General features: G+C 39.6%; 1 long non-coding RNA gene and 1 pseudogene across 1 annotated transcript in view; one reads left to right on the forward strand and one right to left on the reverse strand.

Annotated features, from left to right (window-relative positions):
- On the forward strand, nucleotides 1–27,563 carry LOC140650710 (G kinase-anchoring protein 1-like; annotated as a pseudogene).
- LOC140650597 (uncharacterized) overlaps nucleotides 1–27,998 on the reverse strand; it is a 38,404-nt gene that overhangs the window by 6,736 nt on the left and 3,670 nt on the right. The gene's annotated exons all lie outside the window — the stretch shown is intronic.

Consider the following 27,998-nt stretch of genomic DNA (forward strand, 5'->3'; position numbering starts at 1 on the left):
ATGGCATCAGCTGTAATCAGTTCAGTTCCTACCACGGCATCTCATTTTGCCTTACTACAACCGGACAGTGATACTGATTCAGAGCCTGGAAAGGGCAGAAGTGTCTGAGGTGCTGGTAAATCTCAAGCTTCATGAGGAAGATCTACAAATGAGAAGAAACAAGAGAAAAGGAGAAAGGAGAAAGAAGAAAGAACATCAGCAGTCAGGCTAATGAGGTAAAGGGATTTTCAGCTGGCAAAGTATATTTACTATTTGATTCCTTTTTTATGTGGCTGCGGTGTTTCTGATCCAATCTTAAGATCCAAAAGAAATTTTACCTTCTGGTGTGTACCATATCTGATTAAACAAAAATGTAGACCAAACTGCAGAACTGCAGAAGGTAAAATATATGCATGTCTATTGGCATGTGTGTCTGAATGTCTTAATCAAGACAGTTTCTATATATTTGTTAACATTCTGATTAAAAATAACTTATTATGTTTTTCAGCTCAGAAATCTTGCTTTTAAAAAGATTCCTCATAAATCCTCCCATGGAGGCTGTCTTATCTCAGCATGAACAAACACTGCACACCACAAGGCAGATGGACTCTCAGGAAGAAAATTGGCAAGAGTGGAGACAAAGAGATGAGCAGGTACAGCTTACTGTTATCTTTGGTTTCCTGAAATATGTTACTCTATGAAGTTAAATCTCATGGATAAAGAGAGATGGCTGGGGAGAAAGAAAGAAAGGGTTTCAGTAGAAGGTCAGACTACCTCTTCTGTCAAGTCTAGTGAATGGCTGTTCAGTATATTTGTAGCTTAGAGCCAGTACCTGCTGCTGCTTGCACGCCTCGTAGGTGAGGTGTGAAATTTTGAGTGTGGTGGGGATTTATATAATTTGGACAAGAAGTAGAAGTATTTCCATGGGAGGATGGTGAAGAGCTGTGGTGGAAGCAAAGCTGGGGATGTTTTGGTGGAGTGATGTATAGATATACAGTACAGATCCATAGTAAACCAGGCTTTGTAAGTTCTGTTAGGCATGGAATGATTAGTACCTTTCTAGATAATCAAGAATACTTGAACTCTGAAAGCTGACTATCCTTTAGGACACTAGGATAGCTCTATCAGTGTAAGAACCTCTATTTTTTATTGTTAGAACTTGGTTTTGGTAATAATATCATTGTTAGTAAGGTTCATGAATGCTTGAAGAATACAGTAGAGATAAAGGAAAGACTGCCTGTGCCTGTATGAAGGCCAATATAATGCATTTAGTGTGTTTCTGCCAAAGCTACCACAAAGAGAAATTACATGAGAAATTACATAAGAAATGCACTTGATCCAAAAGAGTAAAACAATCTTTAACTTAAACAGATGGAATAGTTTGTTGTCCCTATGATGTCAGTTAGGAAGAATACTTGCATTTAAAACTAGTCATTTTGGTTATTGACTCTGTTAAAAAGGAATATTTAAAATGCTGAATTACTGAAGAATGTATAGCGATTTTTCTTTTATGATGCTGCATATGAATGTTTTGAATTATTTGCAGTATTTTAACTATTTTAGACAAAAATAGCAGAGATGGACAAATAATTTCTTTTAGTGCATTTATTGGGTGATACTTAAAGAAATATTTCAGTATGCTTTTTTTCTAGATTCCTTTTAAATGATTGTCTGCTACAGATTTGTGTTTTCTTTTCCATATAACTCATTCACATAGATCCTCAGACATCTCAATTCACTGTGGATAATAAAGTTTGGGCTATCCTGGTATGCTTGAAGATGCCCTTGAGAGTATTTAACTTTGAACAGACTTTTTTTCAAGGCAAACCACAAATAAGCGATACCAACTGGAGTTACAAAGTGTTTTGTGAAACTATTGAACTTCTGTGCTGGCAGCTACTAGGATGTTATTTTCTTTTACAGAGATATCTTCAACTTATGTCTCGCCAAAAAAGATTATATTGAACTGCTTTCTGTTTAATTAAGGGGAAATACAGAAAGCTATATTGACAAATGATTAATGTTTGGATGCTGTCCTTGGTTTTTGATAGTTGATAATGCTTCTGTATATGTGCCTCCTTAAACAGTATAGCCAAGTTCTTAACTTTCTAGGCTTCTGAATGATTGTCCTAGCAGTGGAGTAATGACCTGATAATCCTTTTGAAAATTTCCTGAGCTAATTAGCTTCAGAATTACTTTTAAGGTACAGGTTTACTTTGTTCAGTACTTCTTGTATTCTGCATGCTATAAAGCAATCATTTCAGGCAAATAAGAGAATTGTACAGTCTAACTATTGGGTGGTAAAATGGTCAGACAAAGTAAGCTCAGTTATAAGCACTTGATTTTTATTCATATCTTACTGACATATAGGCTACACTCCTGTAGAAGTTGCCTTGGGATTCTTTTATTTTAAAAGTAACTTTAGAGTAATACCAAAGTTGTAAAATGATAGTTATGTTACAGTTCTGAAGACATTTTATATCCCTCTTTATGGAAAACAAAACAAAACAAAACAAAACCCAAATGCTATCACAAGATTCAAGGTTGGAGAGTAGATTTAGTAGTACAGCTACATTTCAAACAGTTTTCTGCAGTCACAAGGGACTGAGCATAAAGAATGGAGGTACAGTGTGGACTGTAAATATTCTTCTGACAAATTCTGTGTTAACTTTTATTTTGCTAGAATAAAAGTTTAGTGAAATAGTTGACATGGGCACGATCACTGTTAGAGTGCAGTGTTGATATTCCATAAACATGAAGGCTCTTGGGGAGAATGACTTTTTTTTTTTCTATCTTCCCACCACTCCACTGATTAGACAGTAAGGGAGTCATGACCCTGAAATAAACTTTATATAGAAAGGCCAGTGTCAAACACAGCCATGTGGCCACTTCCTGTAAATACTGACCAGCCTCAGCTATACTTTTCCAGGATGCTACTTTATTGTCCTAATCAGTAGGTGAGGGATACTCTGCTGTTAAAGCTTCCTGGAGCCATACCCACAGGGAGTGGGATATGTTACCCTGTGCTTCTCTCAGCTGCTGGGTAATCATAGGGTTTTGCGAGATGACATCCAAACACTTTAATTCTTTAGGATTTAAATCTACATTATCTCCTCCAAAGTCCAATATTCACAATAGCCAATGTGCCAGCCTTTCTCCTGGCTTTTGCTGATATGTTTTTGTTAAACCTTGCAACTTAGGCTGTATAAAATTGCGCACTGAGATAGTGTGCTGGAGTGTCCCCTGGGGGGCCCCTTTGCTTTGTGAATCACTAATGGCCAGAGGGAAATGCTGTTGCCACACATCCTCTGACCCCTCCGTCCACTTGCCCTCACCAGAGGAATAAGGATCCTCGTCCCACCATTCATCCTTCTGGCAAATAACTCGTACCTCAGCGGTGCCCTTCCCGGGTTGCACTGTGGGCGCCTGCACTGCCATTTGCTGCCCTGGGGCTGCTGTGCAGAGCTGTGCCTGCAGCTCGTAGTTTTTTGCATCAGCTCTAGACACTCCCATGTTCATTTGAAGCATGTTAGTAACAACCAAAGACGGTGCAAATTTTCCTTGACTTTTCCTTTCCCTAGCCCCTGTTTTCTAAGACAACATCATACTTCAGCTGGAGTAGGGCATTCCTTCTCAGTTTCCCAATGCACTGGGGAAACTGCCTGGGTCAAATGCCTTGCAAATACCCTCCATGGCTGTGTGTGGGGCCAGCCAGGCACAAGGTTTCTCTCTTACTTGTTGTTCTTTCTACAGAAAGGCATTTCTCACTGGGATCTGCCGACCACACCAAATGTTTTGCACCAGGAGGTGCTGCTCTGTTATGATCCCAGTAAGAAAGGCACTCGAATTCTCTAAGGCATCGTTTTAAAATGCTTTTTATTAGAACTAACACTGCAATAAGAGAATAGCATAGATAATCTTGCATTCCTTTAGATGGTGGGAATCCCAGGTGGCATGGCATCGAACAGGCCTCTGATCCAAGCACAGCAGGCTGTGCAGACCCTGTCCATGGAACAGATTCCCAGGTTTCCCTCCTTTTGGTCATTCAAGCTATTGAAAGGGTTAAATCCCTGACAATCCCTGACTAAGACCTTACTGTGATACATAGACTTGCATTTTTTTAGTTTCACTTGCATCCTTGTTCTCTTTTGTTCTCTTCCCCTGCAAAGATAGTTTTGGTTACCTGCTGAGCAGAGTTGATGATAGGACATTTTCTGTAACTTCTTACCTGATAAGACTAAGCAGGCCTTGAGCAAGCTCGTTATAACAGGAACTCAGGACGATTGTGCCGAAGATAAGCACCAAAGAACTAGCTTAAATCGACCCCCTTGTAACATTCCCAGGCCCAAGGACTGATGAGCTAACTCAATGACTATATATGGACAAAGGAAGCCCAAAGTTCAACTAGTGGACAATGTGAGGAAGACTATGGATGACCACCGGGAGGGTGAAAAGACCCTAACCCTAATTTTACTGCACATGCTTGGACTATGTAAATGAATTCTGGGAACTCATCACCATAAAACTGCCCTTTTCAGGAAATCAGATGAATATGTATGATTTTTCTGTATATGAACTGATGTGTTGTGCTGACCTGGCGGAGCACTTGTGGCAGAGCGATCCCCAGTGCTGCCCAGCGCTGCAATAAAGAATACCTGCTTAATAGTCATCCCGACTATTGAGTACTGATTTCGGCTTTTCACGGCAACACTATTATAGGATTTTTCTTACAAGAAAACAATTCTTGCTGCACTCCTAGATAAAGGCAAAGCCATGCAGGTGGCATAATTGCCAGTACCAAGTGGGAGATGCCTGCAGGCTCCTCTGTTAGAATGAGCCAGCTGAGGTTATCCTGCAGCCAAGGGCTACGCGTAGCACAACACAGGCCTGAAGGCCAAGCCCTATATACAGCACAGGCCTGGGCCTACTCAGGTTAACTGAGGATCACTAACTCCTCAATGTACAGTGGTCTTCTGGTCAGGATCACTACAACAAGGAACCATGAACTTTTTATATCTGCTATGCTTTGTTATATCTATTTAATATTGTCATCAACAGTTTTTAGTGATAACTTGTTTTATTGTCCGCGATCTTGTTGCCCGAATTGTGTCAAGCTTCTATGTGGTCTAGTTGTTAAATGACTTTAAATAAAATTTGGCATGTTCATTCTCAGCTTGAAATGCTCCAAGCTCATCTCTTCCTCTTCCTATGAGTGTGCCAAGAGCATAAGACTGTAGGGTGATTTACATCTGCACCATTTTATCTATCTAAAGCTGCATTATTTTTATTGGGGGATGTTGCATGGTATATATATGTGTACTCAGGGATTACCCTACCAAAGTCAAGTGTCTTAGCCATTTAGCAGTGAGGTCCTGCTGTGGGAGAAGGAAGCTTCATGTGGAGGAGCCCTTATCATTTGTTGATCATGTACAGGCTTATTACATCATTACCACTATTTTAGGAATATAAATTTTATAGAGTCTGTGTATAGCTTTTTAAGACTAAGGCAAATGGGGGGGCGGGGAGGAAAAGAGAGAGCTAGTGCTCATGTTTGTGTGAAATGCATCAAAGGCAGAATCAGTTAAATTACCTTGAATCTTAGAGTCTTGAGAAAGTCACTCTAAGAACTTTGTGCATGGATCTCAATTGCTTACGAGTATTAGGTGTGCTCAGAGCTTGCCTATTGGACATGCACCCCTCTCCCCCTGCCATCCCCCCAGTGTATAAGCAAAGAGCTCTTGGGCTTCCTAGTGATCCTTTTACAATGATACTTTTCATCCTTTAACATCCTCTATTTTTCATGTTTCAGAACTTCAAGACTAAAAATAATGATTTTAAAGAAATCTCATATAAACAAATCTTAAAGATGGTAACTATTGACATTAAGATGTGCACAACTTATTTATTGTACACTTACATCACACAGTTTCCTGAAGATATTTTATTACTTATGATACAATTAGGTATATTAGTTAATACTGTCATATGTCACACCAGTGAAGCTTTCTGACAACTGTAGTGATATGTTTATTGAAACTGAAATTTTAACGTGGTTTGGTCTCTCTCTCCTTTTTTTAAACAAATCAGAAAGAATATGTTATTTTTGTTTCTTTAGCTGACATCTGAAATGTTTCAAGCAGACCTTGAAAAAGCATTGTTGATAAGCAAACTGGAATATGAAGAACACAAAAAGGTATTTGCAGGCTTCATCCTAATGTAAAAGTTGTACAAGTTTGAGGCTTGAATCGTAAAAATCATAGAATCATAGAATGATTTGGGATGGAAGGGACCTTTAAAGATCATCTAGGTCCAATCCCCTGCTATGGGCCAGGGACATCTTCCACTAGATCAGGTTACTCCAAAAACCCCATCCATCCTGACCTTGAACACTTCCAATGATGGGACATCCACAGCTTCTCTGGGCAACCTGTTCCAGTGTCTCACCACCCTCATCGTAAAGAATTTCTTCCTTATGTCCAATCTAAACTTACCCTCTTTCAGTTTAAAACCGTTGCCCCTTGTTCTGTCACTACAGGCTTTGTTAAAAAGTCTTTCTCCGTCTTTCTTATAAGCCCCCTGTAAGTATTAAAAGGCTGCAATAAGGTCTCCCTGGAGCCTTCTCTTCTCCAGGCTAAACAACCCCAACTCTCTCAGCCTTTCTTCATAGGAGAAGGTGTTCCAGCCCTCTCATCATTTTTCTGTCCCTCCTCTGGACCTGCTCTAACAGGTCCACATCTTTCTTGTACTGGGGTCTGTGATGGTGTGCTTCCCCTGCCCCCGACCTTTATCTCCTGCAACCCTGCTCAGGTGATAACCACCAGTGGTGATTGTAATGGATGCATCTGGTCAGGATGGCTGCATCGGCTCAAAGTGGATTCAGGAGACAGATAACAACACAATAGCCTAGGGCTATGGTGCAATGCGCCCACTGAAGAAACTAAAATCTGTGGTCGGCATGCAAATATGACTATGGGTCAATCATCTTATCCCCCATAAATAGTGAGCAGCCCAAGAGCCCTTTGAGCTCTCCTGCATAGCAGTGGGCTGCACACCAGGATCTCCCCTTGAGCCTCTTAAGGTTACCCCTCGAGGTTGAGAGATTCCTTGCTACAACAGATCCTTGGTAAGTGACTAATAGCATGCTAAACTTTGGAATCTTAGCTAAGTGATATAAAGGATTGATTGCGCATATATAATCCTTTAGACATAACCCGTTGACCAAGTCTGGGACTAGGACTGGATCCAGCCGCACCTAGACTCCTCTCTGAGAAGGAGTTTAGAAAGCAAGGGGATCTTTTTCCGAACCTCATGACTCAACGGGAGGGTCTCCCTGACAGTTTTGTCTGACCCTGTCCTCTATGCAGTAAATAATTAAGTGTACCTTGCCATCGAATCTTGTTAAAACACTGTCGCATTGAACTTTGTTAACTCCCTGTTCTATATCAATAAAGTATATTTTTGCTTCTGTCTTACGAGTGAAGTGCACTCTCACTCCATCCGTGACAGGGGCCCCAGAGCTGGAGGCAGTACTCCAGGTGGGGTCTCACAAGAGCAGAATAGAGAGGCAGAATCACTTCCCTTGACCTGCTGGCCAAGCTTCTTTTTATGCAGCCCAGGCTTTCTGGGCCGTAAGTGCACATTGCCGGCTCACGTCCAGTTTTTCATCCACCAGTATCCCCAAGTCCTATTCCGCAGGGCTGCTCTCAATCCCTTCATCCTCCAGCCTGTATTGATACTGGGGATTGCCTTGACCCAGGTGCAGGACCTTGCACTTGGTCTTGTTACACTTCATGAGGTTTGCATGGGCCCACTCCTCAAGCCTGTCAAGGTCCCTCTGGATGGCATCCCTTCCCTCAAGCGTATCAACTGCACCACTTAGCTTGGTGTTATCTGCAGAGTTGCTGAGGGTGCACTCAGTCCCACTGTCTATGTCATTGATGAAGATATTAAATAGTACCAATCCCAATACGAACCCCTGAGGGATACCACTTGTTACTGATCTCCATTTGGACATTGGGCCGTTGACTGTATCTTTTTGGATGCAGCCATCCAGCCAGTTCCTTATCCATCTAATAGTCCATCCATCAAACCCATATCTCCCCAATTTAGTGACAAGGATGTTGTCGGGGACCATATCAAAGACCTTACGGAAGTCAAGGTAGATGACATCCGTAGCTCTTCCCTTATCAACCAACACAGTCACTCCATCGTAGAAGGCCACTGGATTAGTCAGGCACAATTTGCCCTTGGTGAAGCCATGTTGGCTGTCTCTAATCACCTCCCTGTCTTCCATATGTCTTGACATGTCTTCCAGGAAGATCTGCTCCATGATTGTACCAGGCATGAATGTGAGGCTGACTGGTTGGTAGTTCCTAGGGTCTTCCTTTTTATCCTTTTAAAAAATGGGCGTGATGTTTCCCTTTTCTCCAGTCACTGGGGACTTCGCCAGACTGCCATGACTTTTCAAATATCACGGAGAGTGGCTTGGCAACTGCATCAGCCAATTTCCTCAGGACCCTGGGATGCATCTTGTTGGGTCCCATGGACTTGTGTGTGTACAGGTTCCTCAGGTGGTCTTGAACGTGATCTTCTCCTATAATGGGAGGGACTTCATTCCCCCAGTCCCTGTCCTGAGGTTCAGGGACTTGAGAAATGTGGGAAGAGCAATTGCCAGGGAAAGCTGAGGCAAAAAATTTGTTGAGTATCTCAGCCTTCTCCATGTCAGTTATCTCCAGATCCCCTGTCTCATTTGTCGGGGGGTGTGTGTGTGTACAATTTCTTTTGTCTTCCTTTTCTGTCCAATGTACCTGTAGAAGCCCTTCTTATTCTTCGCATCCCTTGCCAAATTCAGTTCCAACTGTGCCTTAGCTTTCCTGATCCCACCCCTACACTCCTGGGCAGTATCCCTATATTCTTCCCAGGATACGTGTCCCTGGTTCCACTGTCTGTGTATTTCCTTCTTACACTTTAGTTTGACCAGGAGGCCCTTACTGAGCCATGCTGGTCTCCTGCCTTCCTTGCCTGAAAATTAGTTTTACCTTTTCAGTTTTCTGGCCTATAAAGACACTGTAATTTTTAAAATTCAACAAGAGATCCTCCCCTTACTTCCTCAGAAAAAAATCCATTATGCTTGGAGAGTCTGAGAATGAAAGCACTGACTTTTCTTCATGCCTTAAAGTGTTAGTTATGTTAGAGTCTTTTGCATTTTTGCAGACACTTTTTTTTTTCTTCCCTCTGTTTTGTGTTTAAATATTTTAGTTCTAATAAGCAGTCTACATTTTTCTCTTAGCTGATCAGGATGCTATTATCTAGGTACTTCTTTTAGGGAACATGAGAACTGGCTGCTAAAATGTATGATATAGTGTGCTCAGATGAATTTTTAATTTCTAGCAGGAACTTATTTCTTATTTTCAGTAAGTCAGGAGCCTATGAAATGTTATGAAAATACATTAAATTTTAACAATTATGCATCATAAAGAAGCAAAAATTACATATGCACTTTTGTGTAAATACCTTTGTACAATAATTCAGTTTGGGGGAATACTATAATTATTAAAAATCAGTATTAAATTTCTGTATTAAAAGTTCTTTCTGAAAGTGAAGACTCTTTAGGCATAGTGAAATAGCATCTTTTGTAGACTTCCTGAGAATTAACTTTGTTGAACAATTATTTAAAGCGTATACTGTATCTTTTAAATATACAGTACACATGACTATAGATAAACAATTTTGCTTTTACAGAAAGAAAAACATTCAATTTTCATTATTGCTTTCTATATAACAACCTTTTTCTTAAGATTGTTTTGGCTAAGAATCAAACCAAACATGTAGGACAGTGACAATTTGCTAAGAATGTTAATGCAGATGGGGGGGTGTGGGGGACTGGCACAGGCAGGGCTTGGATTAAAATGGATATCATGTACCAGCCTGTCTGTCTTCAATAGGAGATAAGTTTGTTTGGTAGAGCATTGCTGCACACTAATAGCTGTCTGACTCCTAATGAATAAGTATATTTTGAGAGTAAAATGAAGGTATGGTATACATCCTGGTTTTTAAAGGAAGTGTTAACCTGCCGTGTGTAGCACTTTGCCTTCCTATGTTTGACTACATTATACTTTCAGATTATCAGGTTTTGGATAAAACTTCATCTAGGTTATAGGGGGTATTAGGCTGATAATTAATTCGCTATTTAGTAAAGAGCAATACTCCAGAGAACAGAGTTGATGTTCAATTGCTGATTGGCTTAAAGAGTATAAAGCACCTATAAGAAGCCTGCAAATTACTGTACAGGCTAAAATCTGCTGTAGTATATTATAATTTTTTTTTTCTTTATATAGCTTTGGGAAAAATATTTGGATATTGAAGACATTTATACCAGTGGGACTTTATTCTTCCAGGAATATGAACACATGGAAAATACTTCACCTCAGTCAAAGTCTGTGAATAAGAAAGAGAAAAGAAAGAACCAGCAAGGAAAAGACAAACCTCTCACTGTGTCTCTGAAAGATTTTTCAGTCAGACAGTAATATAGGTATGCCTTATCATACTAATATATCTGTTCATGAGCTATCTACTTGGAATTTTGATAGTGTGTATATTAACAGCAAAATGCCCTCCGAGTTGGAACTATATTTTTGTCTCAGTTCATTAATACTGTGCTTGAACACTGTGTGTCCTATTAAGTCTAAAAGCTAAAAGTTCATTATGTAACAGTGGACTAGTTGGTGTTAGAAGAGGTTAAAGAAAACATAATTTCATGTATTCCTAGGGTGGGAGGTGGTGGGGGACTCAAATACTGTTAATGTGACTTTTTTTTTCTTTCTTTCTTATTTTCCTTTTTAAGTAGAGGGTTTTGGGGGTTGTACTAAGCCTGCACTTCTTGGGCAACTGAGTTCCTCTGTTTCCCTGGGTATTAGCAAGGCAGCGTTTGCCTTTCTTCATGGTACTGGCTTTTATTAAAATGACCAAATGTTGAAAGAACTTGTTATACTCATTTTTACACATTTAGAACTCTTTCATCTGTGTCTATAGAGCAGAGATTCCAAGTTTTACTGAAGAAATTGATAGAGGCTGAAAAAGAAAGAAAATAGTTTATTTTTCTAAGGGTTTTTTTAAAGAATATTTTTATTTAAATTTTACAATATTTATTAAATGCATTCTTTCTGAAGAATCTGGATAGAGGAAAAAATGAAAGCACGTTAGTATCTTAAGAAGAGGCAACTGGAAGGCATTCAGGTATACAGCGAGATATGTGCTAAAAAAGCCTAAATAGAATTAAAAAAAAAAAAAGTGCACGTGCCAAAGATGTTGCCTTCCACTTTAGCTGAAGCACATGCATATGGTATGCTGCTTTCAGTTACATAGTCTGAAAGATCTGGGAAAAGATGCAAATATAGGGATTGACCTAAAACATAGTGTTTCATCTTCTCTTCTAATGCTTTAGTATGACTATTTTTTTTAAATGTGACTTTGAGAGGAGAGATAATGCTGAAGAACTCTAGTAGATTTCTCCCCACAAAATGCTTTGCTTTAATAGCAAGATGTACAAGATTTGAGTAACTTACTGTTGTCGCTTCTTTTTTTCTTATTCTTTTTCAGATACCTCATGTTTTTTAGCAAGGTTAAGTCTTAATTTTTTTAAATTAAACTAGTTAGAATAACTCTGTTTAGAAAGTAGCTATTTCTGCAAAAGGTATGGTCACTCTCTGTAGCAACAATCAAATATATATTCCAAAACTGACCGATCTGCATTTGGAAAATTTGTACAGACGGATGCAGATTTACTAGAGTTGTATGTCTGTAGTTCTAGTATCTGAGAGCTTAGCAAAAGCTAGCACTAAGAAAGCCTTTAAGACTATTTGAAAGCTAAAGGAGTAAATTTTGCAATTTGCAGATTTAAAAGCATGTCCAAAAATATCAATTTTAGTACAAAAAAAAAGAGAAGCAAAGTAGATGATAAGATACTAATGGTACTATGTTGCAGTACAGTCTGCTAATATTAAAACTCTTAGAGAGAAGAAGAACAGTTAACAGTGAAATAAAGCAAATTAGTGTGGGCATGGTACAAAAATATTAAATTCTAATTTAATGCTTTTGTGTAATCTCATCGGTTAAATGTTAATTGATTTCTAGACTCTTCAATTGGAATAATTTTCTAGGTGGAAGTCACAGTGTTCTCATGACATACAACATTAAAATATCTGGGTTTTGTGCTTTTCTGTGATTTAAGTTATTTTTTTAAAAACATTTTTTTTAGCTCAATATTAACTTATGTGTAAAGGGAGATAAGTTATAATACTTTTTATTTTTGAGAGGAACTGAACTAATCTCAGACTTGGTTACATGATGGAGGGTTTTTCAGTAGGCTGGAAATTATGTTCACAACATACTTAAAAGAGAAAAAAGGAGAGACCAGCTCACCAATTACAGTGGAATGGATAACTGTACATTTCATGAACACAACCAGGCATGTATGATGGGAGTCACTTTGAAGTGAAGTAAGTTGTCTAATGAAACTTCTTTAATGATTAGAAGACAGCACCTGATTAGAAGATAATCACGAATCAAAAGCATGATAATCTTAAAAGAGCATTTTAAAAAAATGTTTGTATTCTTCTTTTACTGGAAGAGGTATTTAAATCACTTAGTGTTTGGTTTTTTTTAAACAGAAAACACTTGTGATTGATTGATTGAAATATTTTTTGCTCCATAGAACATGCCAATACTTTTTTTTTAATAACAAAGAGGAATAAGTTTCCTTTCCTGAGAATAAAATTCACATGACTGAGTTATTAAGAAATGATACTTGCTTGTTTATAGGAGAGTGTTTTGAAAGATGGAAAAACAGAACGGCTAAAGTGTGAACTTGAAAAGAAAGATGCAGAAATTCAGCAATTGAAAAATATAATAACTCAGTGGGAGGTATGTAGCTGATAATACCTTCAAGTAGTATATTTAACCTTTTTATACATTTGGAAAAAGTATTTATTAAAATGTGACTAATCTGTAGGGATGCTTTAGATTGGCTACAGATTATTTCCTTTGTAGAACAAAGTTATTCCTGCAGTACAACATGAAGTGGTCTTTCTTGGTAAGTAAGTTAATAATCTAAATGTAATTAAAGTATCGAGACAAAACATCCAGGAATAAACTTTGTATCTGGCATATCCACCCACTAGTTGTTTCCTAGTGTTGCTATTTTGTTCACTGTCAGGAAAAAGCAAAGACTTGATCTAGGACTTGGCAAGACCTTGAACAACCTGATGTGACTTGTAAATTAGCAGGAAGTTGGACCTCCATGGGTCTTCTCCAACCTGTTTTTTTTCCTAAGGTTCTAAGAAGCTTTTCTTGCATTTAAGAATTATATATTGTTGGGGGATTTTGTATATTTGGTCCACTATTTGAAGTGCTTAAAGAGAACAATGTATATTTTGTCAGATTTAAAAGGAGTCCTTTAAAACTGCAGTGTAACAGTAATGGAACCCTGTGTTCTGTTTTACCTTCTCCTATTACATACAAGCAAGGCTGGAGATCAGATTCAACATATACTCAAACACACCAGGAAATAGATTTGCTCATTAATAAATATCACAGCGTTGCTATATAGAGATGTGAACTTTGTTAACAGCTATCTTTACTATGTACTAGAGTTGGACTCCCCAAATGAAATTTTTGAAGTATTGTCCTGGTTTTGGCTGGGATAGAGTTAATTTTCTTCCTAGTAGCTGGTATAGTGCTGTGTTTTGGATTTTAGTATGAGAATAATATTGATAACACACTGATGTTTTGGCTGTCGCTAAGCGGTGTTTACACTGGTCAAGGACTTTTTTTTTCTTCAGCTCCCCATGCTCTGCCAGGTGCCCAAGAAATGGGAGGGGGCACAGCCAGGATAGTTGATCCAAACTGACCAAAGGGCTATTCCATACCATATGATGTCATGCCCAGTATATAAACTGGGGGAGTTGGCCGGGGGGTAGCGATCGCTGCTCGGGGACTGGCTGGGCATTGGTCAGTGGGTGGTGAGCGGTTGTATCTTTTTATTTATTTATTTATTTATTTTTCTTTTTTCCCTCCCTTGGGTTTTGTTCCTCTCTCTCCCTCTTGTTGTTTTCCTTCTCATTACAATTCATTTTTATTATTACCATTATTTTGTTCCAATTATTAAACTGTTCTTATCTCAACCCACGAGTTTTCTTACTTTTGCTCTTCTGATTCTCTCTCCCATCCCACCGGGGGGGGGAGGGTGAGCAAGCGGCTGCGTGGTGCTTAGCTGCCGACTGGGGCTAAACCACAACAGACCTTTTTGGCGCCCAACGTGGGGCTCAAAGGGTTTGAGATAATAACAGATTAACCAGAGTGTGTTAAGGAATTTAGATCTGTTAGTAGTTGCGGGCCACGATATTGATTCATCTGTTCTCGATATTGGTTTACCTGATCTGCACCATGCTCATTTTTTTGCTGTCCATATTAACGATCGGTGTTGGTTTTTGCAGTTTGCTGTGCTCTGCAGAGATTGGTGATATTTTGCCTGTGAGATCTGTTATTAAAACAGTGACCTTGGGTTTATTTTGGTATCTAAGTGCTGTACTGAAACCGTTATTGTATGTCGGGTATCACCTTATGGAGACAATTTGCAATTATACCTCTTCCTCTGAGAGGTTTTTTATGGAGGAAATGCAGAATTGTACCTTCACTACTTTCTTCTACAATGCTTCCTCCTTCATTACAATAACTTTTCAGTATTTTGAACATCCTTGGGTAGTTAAGATACTTCTATTGGTATTGCTTGGGAATATTGTTTCGATCTTGTCCAAGGTTAGTAAGCAATTTAAGAATATCATCCAGAGATGTGCCCCAAGGCTGGATAGTTATGAGTGGCAGGGTGTGTGGGATAGCATGGGCAAATGCCTAGGACAGTGGGCACCTCCAGTGTTTTGGAACTTCACCCCTGAACAAGTGTAGAATCCTGAAAAATTAGTAGAATATTTGGAAAAAGTATGTCGTCACCCTGCCAATTCTAGGGAGACACAAATCACTGCAATGTGCTGGGGTCTGGCCCATGCCTACCGAGCCCTGTTCAATTCAGAACCCTCAAGGATCTGGTGACAAAATGACAGGCACTGCAGCTACTGCAGCCCCACCTGCGACAGGCACTGCAGCTGTTCCAATTACCCCTGCGACAGGCACTGCAGCTGCTCCAGCCCCCACTGCGAAAGGCACTGCAGCTGCAGCTGCTCCGGACAACTTTGTTACAAGCATTGTGGTTCAAACAGGGAACCAACCCGTGTCAGTATCAGTCGCCCCTATACATAAAAAGAAATCCTGGAAGCGAAAGTCAGCGTTTAGAAAGGGAAGATGAAAGAGCAGGGCCATCACAGAGAGAGGAAGAGGAAGACGAAGAACTCATAAATGACACGGAAACCACCCGATCCCTATCCCTGAGTGAGCTGTGAGATATGCGGAAAGATTTCAGCCGTCGTCCAGGGGAGCACATTGTCACCTGGCTGCTCCGATGCTGGGATAGTGGGGCCAGTAGCCTGGAATTAGAGGGTAAGGAAGCCAAGCAGCTGGGATCCATTTCTAGGGAAGGGGGCATTGACAAAGCAATTGGAAAAGGGGAACCAGCCCACAGCCTCTGGAGGCGACTCCTGTCAGCTATAAAGGAAAGATATCCCTTCAAGGAAGATGTTGTATATCGCCCCGGGAAATGGACCACCATGGAGAAAGGTATCCAGTACCTGAGGGAATTAGCTGTGCTGGAAGTGACTTATGGTGACCTGGACGACGTGCGGTCACCCACAGATCCAGACGAGGTCCAGTGCACAAGACCTATGTGGCGGAAGTTGGTACGGAACGCACCACCGTCGTGTGCCAACTCATTGGCAATACTGACCTGGAAAGACGGAGACGGTCCAACAGTGAATGAAGCTGCTAGTAACCTCCGGGAATACGAAGAAAGTATCTCTTCCTCCCTTGTCTCAGCTGTGGAGAAACTGTCCCGGAAGGTCCAGCGACTCGAAGAAGATATGTCCTACTCCCCACCTGTACGGACCAGTATCTCAGCTATTAGGAGTCAGCGTTCTTCTGCTCAAGAGAGAGCATATAGAGGGTACACCCCACGGGGTACCCTATGGTTTTACTTGCATGACCACGGAGAGGACATGAGGAAGTGGGATGGAAAACCTACCTCGACCCTAGAGGCACGGGTACGTGAGTTGCAAGGAAAAACAATCACCAAAGGGGGTTCTTCCAGGAAAATTGCTGCTCTGGTTTCCAGTGGGCAGTTCCCCAGACAGAGTAAAAGGGCTGATCTTACTTCTGATTTTAATGAAGAAACTCGTATATACAAGAAATGGGTAATGAATATTATGACCAGAATTAGGGAGGCCCTGCCTCCAGCCAGGTGGAGGAAAGGGACAACCGGGTTTACTGGACTGTGTGGATTTGATGGCCTGGCACATCAGACCCACAGGAGTATAAGGCTCTCGTAGACACCGGTGCACAGTGTACCCTAATGCCATCAAGCTATACAGGGGCAGAACCCATCTGTATTTCTGGGGTGACAGGGGGATCCCAACAGCTGACTGTATTGGAGGCCGAAGCGAGCCTAACTGGGAATGAGTGGCAAAAGCACCCCATTGTGACAGGCCCAGAGGCTCTGTGCATCCTTGGCATAGACTACCTCAGGAGAGGGTATTTCAAGGACCCAAAAGGGTACCGGTGGGCTTTTGGTATAGCTGCCTTGGAGACGGAGGAAATTAAACAGCTGTCTACCTTGCCTGGTCTCTCAGAGGACCCTTCTGTTGTGGGGGTGATGAGGGTTGAAGAACAACAGGTGCCAATTGCTACCACAGCGGTGCACCGGAGGCAATATCGTACCAACCGAGACTCCCTCATTGCCATCCACAGACTGATTCGTCGACTGGAGAGCCAAGGAGTGATCAGCAAGACTCATTCACCTTTTAACAGTCCCATATGGCCAGTGCAAAACTCTAATGGAGAGTGGAGACTAACAGTAGACTATCGTGGCCTGAATGAAGTCACGCCGCCGCTGAGTGCTGCTGTGCCGGACATGCTGGAACTGCAATACGAACTGGAGTCAAAAGCAGCCAAAAGGTATGCTACAATTGATATTGCTAATGCGTTTTTCTCAATCCCTTTGGCAGCAGAGTGCAGGCCACAGTTTGCTTTCACTTGGAGGGGCGTTCAGTACACTTGGAGTCAACTGCCCCAGGGGTGGAAACACAGCCCTACCATTTGCCATGGACTGATCCAGATGGCACTGGAACAGGGCGAAGCTCCAGAACATCTGCAATACATTGATGACATGATCGTGTGGGGCAATACAGCAGAGGAAGTTTTTGAGAAAGGGAAGAAAATAGTCCAGATCCTCCTGAAACCCGGCTTTGCCATAAAACAAAGTAAGGTCAAGGGACCTGCACAGCAGATCCAGTTTTTAGGAATAAAATGGCAAGATGGACGTCGCCAGATCCCAATGGATGTGATCAACAAAATAACAGCCATGTCTCCACCAACTAGCAAAAAGGAAACACAAGCTTTCTTAGGCGTTGTGGGTTTTTGGAGAATGCATATTCCAAATTACAGTCTGATCGTAAGCCCTCTCTATCAAGTGACCCGGAAGAAGAATGATTTCAAATGGGGCCCTGAGCAACGACAAGCCTTTGAACAAATTAAACAGGAGATAGTTCATGCAGTAGCCCTTGGGCCAGTCCGGGCAGGGCAAGATGTAAAAAATGTGCTCTACACCGCAGCCGGGGAGAATGGCCCTACCTGGAGCCTCTGGCAGAAAGCACCAGGGGAGACTCGAGGTCGACCCCTAGGGTTTTGGAGTCGGGGATACAGAGGATCCGAGGCCTACTATACTCCAGCTGAAAAAGAGATATTGGCAGCATATGAAGGGGTTCGAACTGCTTCAGAAGTGGTTGGCACTGAAGCACAATTCCTCCTGGCACCTCGACTGCTGGTGCTGGGCTGGATGTTCAAAGGGAGGGTCCCCTCTACACATCATGCAACTGATGCTACATGGAGTAAGTGGGTCATGCTGATCACACAACGGGCTCGGATAGGAAACCCCAGTCGCCCAGGAATCTTGGAAGTAATTATGGACTGGCCAGAAGGCAAAGATATCGGAATATCGCCAGAGGAGGAGGTGACGCGTGCTGAGGAGGCCCCACTGTACAATAAACTACCAGAAAATGAGAAGCAATATGCACTGTTCACTGATGGGTCCTGTCGTATTGTAGGAAAGCATCAGAGGTGGAAGGCTGCTGTATGGAGTCCTATACGACAAGATGTAGAAACTGCTGAAGGAGATGGTGAATTGAGACAATTTGCAGAAGTAAAAGCCATCCAGCTGGCTTTAGACATTGCTGAAGGAGACAAGTGGCCAGTGCTCTATCTCTGTACTGACTCATGGATGGTGGCAAATGCCCTGTGGGGGTGGTTACAGCAATGGAAGCAGACCAATTGGCAGCGCAGAGGCAAACCCATCTGGGCTGCAGCATTGTGGCAAGATATTGCTGCCCAGGTAGAGAACCTGGTTGTAAAAGTACATCACGTAGATGCTCATGTACCCAAGAGTGGGGCCACTGAGGAACATCAAAACAACCAGCAGGTGGATCAGGCTGCTCAGATTGAAGTGGCTCAGGTGGATCTGGACTGGCAACATAAGGGTGAATTATTTATAGCTTGGTGGGCCCATGACACCTCAGGCCATCAAGGAAGAGATGCAACATAGAGATGGGCTCGTGATCAAGGGGTGGACTTAACCATGGACACTATTGCACAGGTTATCCATGAATGTGAAACACACGCTGCAATCAAGCAAGCCAAGCGGTTAAAGCCTCTGTGGTATGGAGGGCAATGGCTGAAATATCAATATGGGGAGGCCTGGCAGATCGATTCTATCACACTCCCACAAACCTGCCAAGGCAAGCGCTATGTGCTTACAATGGTGGAAGCAACCACCGGATGGCTGGAAACATATCCTGTGCCCCATGCCACCGCCCGGAACACTATCCTGGGCCTTGAAAAGCAAGTCCTATGGTGACATGGCACCCCAGAAAGAATTGAGTCAGGCAATGGGACTCATTTTCGAAACAACCTCATAGACACCTGTGCCAAAGAGCACAACATTGAGTGGGTATATCACATCCCCTATCATGCACCAGCCTCTGGGAAAATTGAACATTACAATGGACTGTTAAAGACTACACTGAGAGCAATGGGTGGTGGGATATTCAAATATTGGGATACACATTTAGCACAGGCCACCTGCTTAGTCAACGCTAGAGGATCTGTCAATCGAGCTGGCCCTGCCCAATCAAAACTTTTACACACTGTCAAAGGAGATAAGGTCCCTGTAGTACGCATAAAAAACATGCTGGGGAAGACAGTCTGGGTTACTCCTGCCTCAGGCAAAGGCAAGCCCATCCTGGGATTGCTTTTGCTCAAGGACCCGGGTGTACTTGGTGGGTAATGCGAATGGATGGTGAAGTCCGCTGTGTACCTCAAGGGGATTTGATTTTGGGTGAGAATAGCCAATGAACTAAATGGTATGATGTTGATTGCTATATAATACTGTGTGTCATCACTTTTATGGTTACTATACACCATATCAATGGTATTTCAATAAGGATCACCCAGATTAGTGAAGAATGAACTTCGATGAAAGCAAGCAAAGTGCAGCAGTGATGGAACCAGAACTGGCTTCAGCATGCAACAATCCAACACCACACACCATCTCTCCTGCCCTGAAGGACTTTTATGACAGATGGAGCCCAAAGTCATGGACTAAATTAACTTAATAAACATTTTAGAAGGATGGCCCATAGACCAAGGGAATGATAACTGTGTGTACATATATATATATATATATATATATATATATATATATATATCAAGAGACAGGAAAAGTGGTGGTGATTAATTGTTTTAGAAAGGGTAGAACCTGGGCATGATGTAGATGTTATAGAATAAGGGGTGGATACTGTCCTGGTTTCGGCTGGGATAGAGTTAATTTTCTTCCTAGTAGCTGGTATAGTGCTGTGTTTTGGATTTTAGTATGAAAATAATATTGATAACACACTGATGTTTTGGCTGTCGCTAAGCGGTGTTTACACTGGTCAAGAACTTTTTTTTTTTTCTTCAGCTCCCCATGCTCTGCCAGGTGCCCAAGAAATGGGAGGGGGCACAGCCAGGATAGTTGATCCAAACTGACCAAAGGGCTATTCCATACCATATGATGTCATGCCCAGTATATAAACTGGTGGAGTTGGCCGGGGGGTAGCGATCGCTGCTCGGGGACTGGCTGGGCGTTGGTCGGCAGGTGGTGAGCCGTTGTATCATATTTTTTTTTAAATTTATTTTTCTTTTTTCCCTCCCTTGGGTTTTGTTCCTCTCTCTCCCTCTTGTTGTTTTCCTTCTCATTATAATTCATTATTATTATTACTATTATTTTGTTCCAATTATTAAACTGGAATTAAACTCTCAACCCACGAGTTTTCTTACTTTTGCTCTTCCGATTCTCTCCCCCATCCCACCGGGGGGGAGTGAGCGAGCAGCTGCGTGGTGCTTAGCTGCCAGCTGGGGCTAAACCACGACAAGTATAAAATAATTTATATTTACTGCAATTAGCACTTGATTGCACTTGGAAGAATAAACATAATGCATAAAGATATTGGCAAGGTGATGATTGTTAATATAGCTGTTTGACTTTATAAACTTTTCCAGAGAGCCTAATACAGTTCTAGGTGGCCATCAAAGGCCTTGCTAAAATGTAATTTTTTTAAAGTATTAAATACTGCATGTATTAAAATGCATTTTCATTTCTTTCTAGTTCCTGTAAATATTGACATTTATTGTTTGTAGCAGTGATACAGTGCTCTGGTATACTGGAGTTGTAAATTTGCTCTGTTTTTAAAGATCCTTTTTTGGGGGGGGTGGGGGGGGTGGCAGCAGCAAAATGTGATGCATGTATATGCATATGTGTGCATGGTTCCACGATGTTAAGAAACTGAGCATTCTACTGATCTGTACTATAGCCTTTTCCTGTTTACAGTGAATTGGAGGGTAAACAATAACTGTTTAACTTTCTGAATGGAGTAAAAATTAGGGACTGGGGTGATGTAAGTGAAAGGTGGCAGCTTCTTTATTATGAAAAAAGCTCTTTCAAGAACCAGCAAGCAAACTATACACAAAGAGACTTGTGACAGGAAAAACAAGTATACAGTTAATATACATGGCTAGAATTGACATTGATGGCCAATTAAGGAAAAGGCTGCCTTATGAAGAAAGTATGTAGATAGCAGATACGTTGGAAAAAAAACCAAACAAAAATAGGTTCCTGAGTAGAAAACTGTAGAGTCTAAAAGGAAAGAAAGTGGGGGACTTCTACTAGTTGCCAAGCAATATAAACCATTTAAATTATCACGGTATCAAGAAAGTGCATTAAAATAATTGTGTGCAGCCTGAATATTCTTTTCAGAGGAGAAATCGTGAAGCCCTTGATGTAGTAGGCAGACCTGAATGGTGGTTCTTGCACTATCAATGCACTGACATTTTTTATTTTTATATATATCTCTCTATATATTTTTTAAGCTTGCTCTAAGCCTTATGCTTGCATTAATTTCTAGACTGTCAGTTAATAACCCATTGCTCCTGTGGTACATTCATTTCTTTGTCTGTGGTTTAAGACACAGACATCAGATTCTCTGCAGAAGTAATAATTTTCAACTTTGTAACATTTCAGTCATGCTCATTTTATAGAATTCTTCTTTTATAGGGTATACATCTAATAATTCAATCTCTTCAATACCGGGCAAAGTATAAAGAAGTAAAAGCAAGAAATGCACAATTTCTGAGGATGCTACAAGGTGGCAAAAGTAAGTAGAGTTTTGTCAGGCAAACTTGAAAGTTCTTTTTAAAAGCTGGAAAGCACTTTCAAAGCAGCTTTTTAAAAATAAGTTGATACAGTGACTAATATAAAGAACTAGGAAGTTATTAATATGCAGTGACTCTAGTGAAATATGCAGTTTGGACCACACAATACTGTATTTCTGTTATTGCATAATTAACTTTCAAAGAATGATATTAAAATGCAATGGATTAATTCCAATAATCATTGTGCCTAAAACATGACTGAGCAGTTGAAGTAGACTGTCCTTTACTAGTGACTTGATTTCTTCTGGACTGATCTTACCATAATCTCTGTTCAGACCCTCAAGGAAGCTGTTTAGTTCAAAGCTGTGCTTTGAACTGTTGGAAATGTAATACTACACCTAAGCAAGTCTTTTGCCATACAATGAATAGGGCTAACTAAGCTAATATTCGAAGAGTATTATATATGTAACTGTGTGATAACTGTCCTTTGTTGTAACACTATTCATAGTTTTTATAATTCAGAGCTTGGTGTCAAAGACTGAATATATAATATATAAGTAAATTTCCTGGTATCTTTATACTTGTTACCCGTAGTTATCCTTTAATATTCCTCATCTTGCATGATGAAGTTGTCTATGAGACCAGGCATACTAAATGCATTTATAAAATTGCCTTTGCTTTTCAAGTTTTTAATTTAGCTCTTAAATGTAGTTTCTTCTCTGGACTAAATTTTTGAACTGAAAAAAGAGCTGAATGTTTGTTGTTTAAAATATGTTTACAAACAAGCTATGGCTAAGCCAGTCCAAATGTTCACAATGTCATTGAGCACTGCAAATTTTAACTTGTTGGAACTTTACTACTTCAGGTCAATCTCTGAGCCAAGATGAAATATTTTCATCTTGAAAGGAAAGAGGTGAAGTTCTTGCTTAAGGTTGGTTTTTTTTGGGTTTCCCCCCCTATGTTTGTGGAATAGTAATGTACTATAAAATAGTAATTTTGTGGTTTTACCAAGTCTAATCTTCTACAGATTTAGAAATATTCTCTATTTGGAGGAAAGACAGTTCATGGCAGAACTGAGCCTTGAAAAACCTTAGTTTCTGCATATTGAGAATTTTAAGTTATCCATAGATATTTCATAGATGGTCTCAGTTACATCAAGTAATGTGCTTTGAACTGACCTGTTAGCTCTATTTTTTTCAGGTTTTAAAAAAAAATCTGTAGTGGTTCATATTGTAGGGAAAAAACAGTAGCAAAACTAAAGCACAGTTTTGGCAAGTAGAACTTTGCCTGTTTTGTGCTTTGAAATGTCTTGAAGTACGCTGGTAAATAAACAGCAAAAGCAACAAATTCCTTTCATACTCTGTCTAACTGTGTGTACCTAGACTAACTTAGACTTCATGGCTTTTTTTGCCACGTGTTCTTTCACATATTCTATATCTTATTTCTGTATATAGTCAAGTCTTTGTAGGAGATTCAGAGCAAATTCTGTTGAAACATGAGTGATAAGATCAGCGTCTTGCTGATTGTGCATATGCTGTTTTGTTCAACTTGGCTGCAAATGCATCTCATGTTAGTGAATTTCAGTTAACTTTCATATAAATAGTATGCTGCTTAAACTTCTGAGGACTTAGAGTGTAGTTATTTGGTCCCATGAGAATAAGGATTTATACTTGTGCATGGCTTATTTAACACACTTCTGTATTTTTCTTTGACTGTGACATTTTGCATAGGTTACAAGGAGAGCCTATAGTTTATAATGGAAACTTTTCAGGAGCCCTATAGTCTTTGGCAAGCAATCTTGTTTCAAGTCGTAACTCTCTGTTTGTGTTGGAATACTATAAATTCATGAAAGCTGACTCATTAAGCCATAATTACTCTTTCTGAAACAACAAATCTTTTCTGATTACATCAAATTCTTTGGCTAGCATTACATGGTGTTCTCTACTTAATCTCTTGTCTTTTTTCCCTTGTCACTTTACCACAAGTGAGTGAGCTCCTTCTTAAAATTGTCTTTCAGCAGTTCCCAAATATATGTTCTTGTTCAGTCCCTTACAGAAAAGCTGAGTGTTTATATCACTAATTTAAACTAAAATAAATCTATTGTTACTGTCATTCATTCACATCTCTGTTCAGACTTACAACAATTTCAGTCTTTCTGCCTTCCTCTGCTCTCCATGATTTTGCTAGTGTTTAGTATTTTTCTCTGTAGATAGCAAATTTTGAATAAGAAAAATAACTGTTTTGCAATTAATTGTAATAACAAATTAAGAAAATAGGAGTAAAAGAATTGACAAAACCCCTTGGTCTTTGTTTCATGCTTTGTTCATAATTACTACAAAATCATTCCCCCTCTTGCTCATTTTGCTCCCCCCCCCCCCCCCATCTATTATGCTGTTATCTTTACACATCTTTCTTTTTTGAAAATTCAGTCTCATCTACCTTGCAGGGATCATCATCACTGCTTTTATTATTCTCTCCTATAATCCTCCCAGGATGTCCAGGATAACCCTTCTTATACTACCACTTTTCTTGTGGTAGTGTCTTTAATAACATTAGATTTGCCTTCTTTATTGGAATACTGCTTTGAAATACTAGGAAGCCCTTTAAAAAAAAAAAACAAACCCAACCAAAAATGTGTGAGTGGGTTCAAAACAAAAACAAGCAAAAAAAAAAAAGCAACAAACCAGTGTGGTTTTTATCCCCAGATGTTATCTTAGTTGTGTATCCTATAAGTGCCTTGACTATATTCATTTATATATCGATATCTGGTATTCAGATGGGTTTGTGTCCCATATAAATATACTTGTATAATTTTACAAAAGTATGCAGTTTAAACAAATCCCGAGTCTTTATCTTGTTAATTTATACTACTTTAATATGGAAAATAACTGCAGCTATAAAGTGTCATGTCTAGTATATTAGCTAAACATTCTTTTTTTTAATTCTCTCTCAGGGTGGGAAAAAAGGGAAAAGACATTCAGAATCTGACCAGTGCAGGTGATCTCCTCTGCCACCAGATTCAAAGCAAAAAAACCCCCAAACAAACAAAAAACCCCTGCTCAACTATGCAGTTTTTTGAAGAGAAATTAACAATTACTAGTTTGACTAACATTCTGAATAATTGATTTGTTGCACTTTCTGCTAAAGAAAAACTGGAAAACTAGTATTCTAGCAAAGCTTAAACTTTAATTGAAATGTGATAATTTGTTTTTCATCATTCAATAAAACTTACTCTTCCATTTGTATGTCTGAATTCTTGCTTTCTTAAAATTTCTCAATTAAGAATACTTCATTTAATGACTATCAAGATACAATACATTAGTATGCAAATGGTGAAAGTTTCACCAAACCAAAACTAAAAATGAGGCAAAGCCATCTCCCTGTGTCTGAATTTGAATCTAATTAATGTCAACAGTCATTATTTCCTCTCCCTGTATAGCACATCTGTATCCTTTTATTTCCATTGTGTGTGTATATACACGAGTTTCAGTTGCAAGATGCAGAAGCTAGCACATGCAACTACCACGTAAAAAGAGCTTTTGTATCTTTTAGCTCTGAAAAACGCCCTGTGTCTTGCCTCAGAGCATGCTCAGTAGTAAATAGTTCATCTTGTGCTAAGAGACAAAATTCAAACATTTTTTTTGCCCCATGTGTACTGTTAGTGAATGTGATATGGCTATGAAAATGCATAATTGTGCAGCACTGAATTTAGTACTAAATCCTGGGATCTTACTTATATTGGGATAGTTGTTGAAGTATTACAGAGTACAAATAGGAGCTGCCTGACTTAAATTGGGTTAGCAAATCCCTATTAGGTACCTGGGCAGTCAGCAGAGAACACGGAAGTTGGAAAGAAAGAACCAGAGAAGAGAATAAGGAGGAAACAAAGCAATATAGCTGTAGTTCTAAAAATAGAAAATTAGAAAAAAAGAAAAAAAAAAATCTTTTTTTTAATGCAACGAAGCACTGAGCAATTTCCAAAGCAAGATATGTATGAAGATGGCACTTCATTGGGAGATAGGAAAGGAAAGCAGGAAAAAAGTCTTTATCAATTGATTTCTTGATACCATGAATCTGTTAAACTTTTATGGTTATCAGTGACTTCTGAAAATTAATAGCATGAAGGTGCTAACAGTGGAATAAAACTTCAAGAAATTAGACACTATAGCTAATAGTCCAAAATTATTTAAATTTCATAATAATACTGGAAGTCTTGCTGTAGCTTCACTGACTTATTTGTCCTAGGTTGTTGCGGTTTTATGGTTGTGTTTGTTTGTGTGGTGGTGGTTGTTCTGATCAGCTCTTCAAAATTCACTTCCAAATACCGCATCCTTGGGACTGACGACACTTTAGAATTGGTGTAACCTGCACTGATACTGCTTTTCAGAACTGTGTACTCTGTGACCAAATAGTAACTGCAGCATCTTGTCCTAATAGATAAAACATTACTAGGTGGATCAAAGTAATCTGTCTTTTTAATAGTCTAATTCAAATGTAAAAACTCAAATTCTTTTTGTTTGTTTGTTTGTTTTTCATTATCTGCAGTTCCCTAAGAAATATTTCTTTTCCCCAAACAAGGCTTGTAATTTTAAGATATACCTTCTTTCAATATATTCATATTTGTGAGCAATTTTGAATTAGGAAATCCAGGATATAGCTTTTCCTGAAATCCAATCACTCTGTTTCAAGTCATCACTAAATTGTTAAATTATATTTAGAGATAAGAATTCAAAGCTGTATTACTTCAGATGTCTCGAAGACAAAAGCCAACAGATGGCTTCCACTATTCTTTAAATTTTTCTTCCTGTAAATTTGAAATTACTCTTCTATCCCTCCTTGACATAGCATCAGTAAAAGGTGTCTGTCGTCATGTCGTGTCCCCCCCCCAGCACTGTGGAACAGTATTTTTTCTTGTCCTATTGAGTTTGACATAAATGAAAATTAGCTTGTATAATGCTTGTGGATTAGCAGCAGAAGGAATTTATTAAAAAGAGAAAGAAGTTGTATTCTAAAAGTGCATTTTCATCTCCTCATAAAAAGCTTATTCTGTTTTTAAGTGCTAAAGAAATAGACACACTTCTAATTATAGTCGTTGCAGCCTGTTTCGGGGGGGGGGGGAGGAGAGAGAGGGAGGGAGGGGGGGAGAGAGAGACACACACACACACACACTCCCAGTATGCTTTCTTCTGAAAATTTAGCAATTCTCTTGCTATTTTCCCATAATCTGAGTAATTTTAGATTGTGAGTGTATATAACTTACTGATAGCCAGATTTGTCACTCTTCTGATTTCCAATACAAATCTTCAATAGTATTCTGTATTTGTCCTAGTTGCTTTGAAATAAGCTGTAAATCATGTATGTAGTGACATATATAGGAAGACTCAGCAAATAAAGATTATGCCTTTAAAAATAATAAAATAAAAATTACCAGAATTTCAAGACCCAAGGTGAGGTGACAGAAATCCTGAATAGAGAGAAGGAAGAGAAAGACACCTATTTACTGAGATAATGGTGTGAATAAAACAACAAAAATAAGTAGGGATAATGCTTAGATAGTAGAGTCCAATTGGAAACTGCCTGTCTACTGCTCAGGATAATCAAACTGATGAATGTTGTTGGTTTTTTGTTGTTTGTTTTTTTTTTTCTCTCTAGACTTTGAAAGAGTGATTCCAGCTAAGAACTAGCAGTCATAGTTCAGAAGCTCAGGGCTCTATTCCTGTCTAATGCTACTTTTATGGAGCTCTTTAATGTCTTCTAGAGAGTAAAGACAAATCCCACTCAAAGTGAGATAATAGCATTTCATTTATTGGAATTATTGATGAACTATCAAGGATGTTGCACTCTGGTTCTAGCAAAGCATTATTCTTGTGGTTTGCTATATTAAAGGCAGGGTATTCACAAAGTGAGCCCCATAACAACAGTAGAAGATAGCTGTTGTCTATCCAGTTACACTTCAGCATGTAGCGTTTTCAATTTAACCTTTTTAATTGACTCTAAACCAAGAGTCCTAACCTCAACTCAGGAATGGGAAGGGAAACTTAATACACATCTTGTGTGGTTTTTTTTCCTTTTTTTTTTTTTTTCTTTTTTTTTTCTTTTATCTTTTTTTTTCCTTTTGG

The sequence above is a fragment of the Ciconia boyciana genome, chromosome 4 (assembly GCF_034638445.1).
Source record: "Ciconia boyciana chromosome 4, ASM3463844v1, whole genome shotgun sequence".
In the NCBI taxonomy this organism is placed as follows: Eukaryota; Metazoa; Chordata; class Aves; order Ciconiiformes; family Ciconiidae; genus Ciconia; species Ciconia boyciana.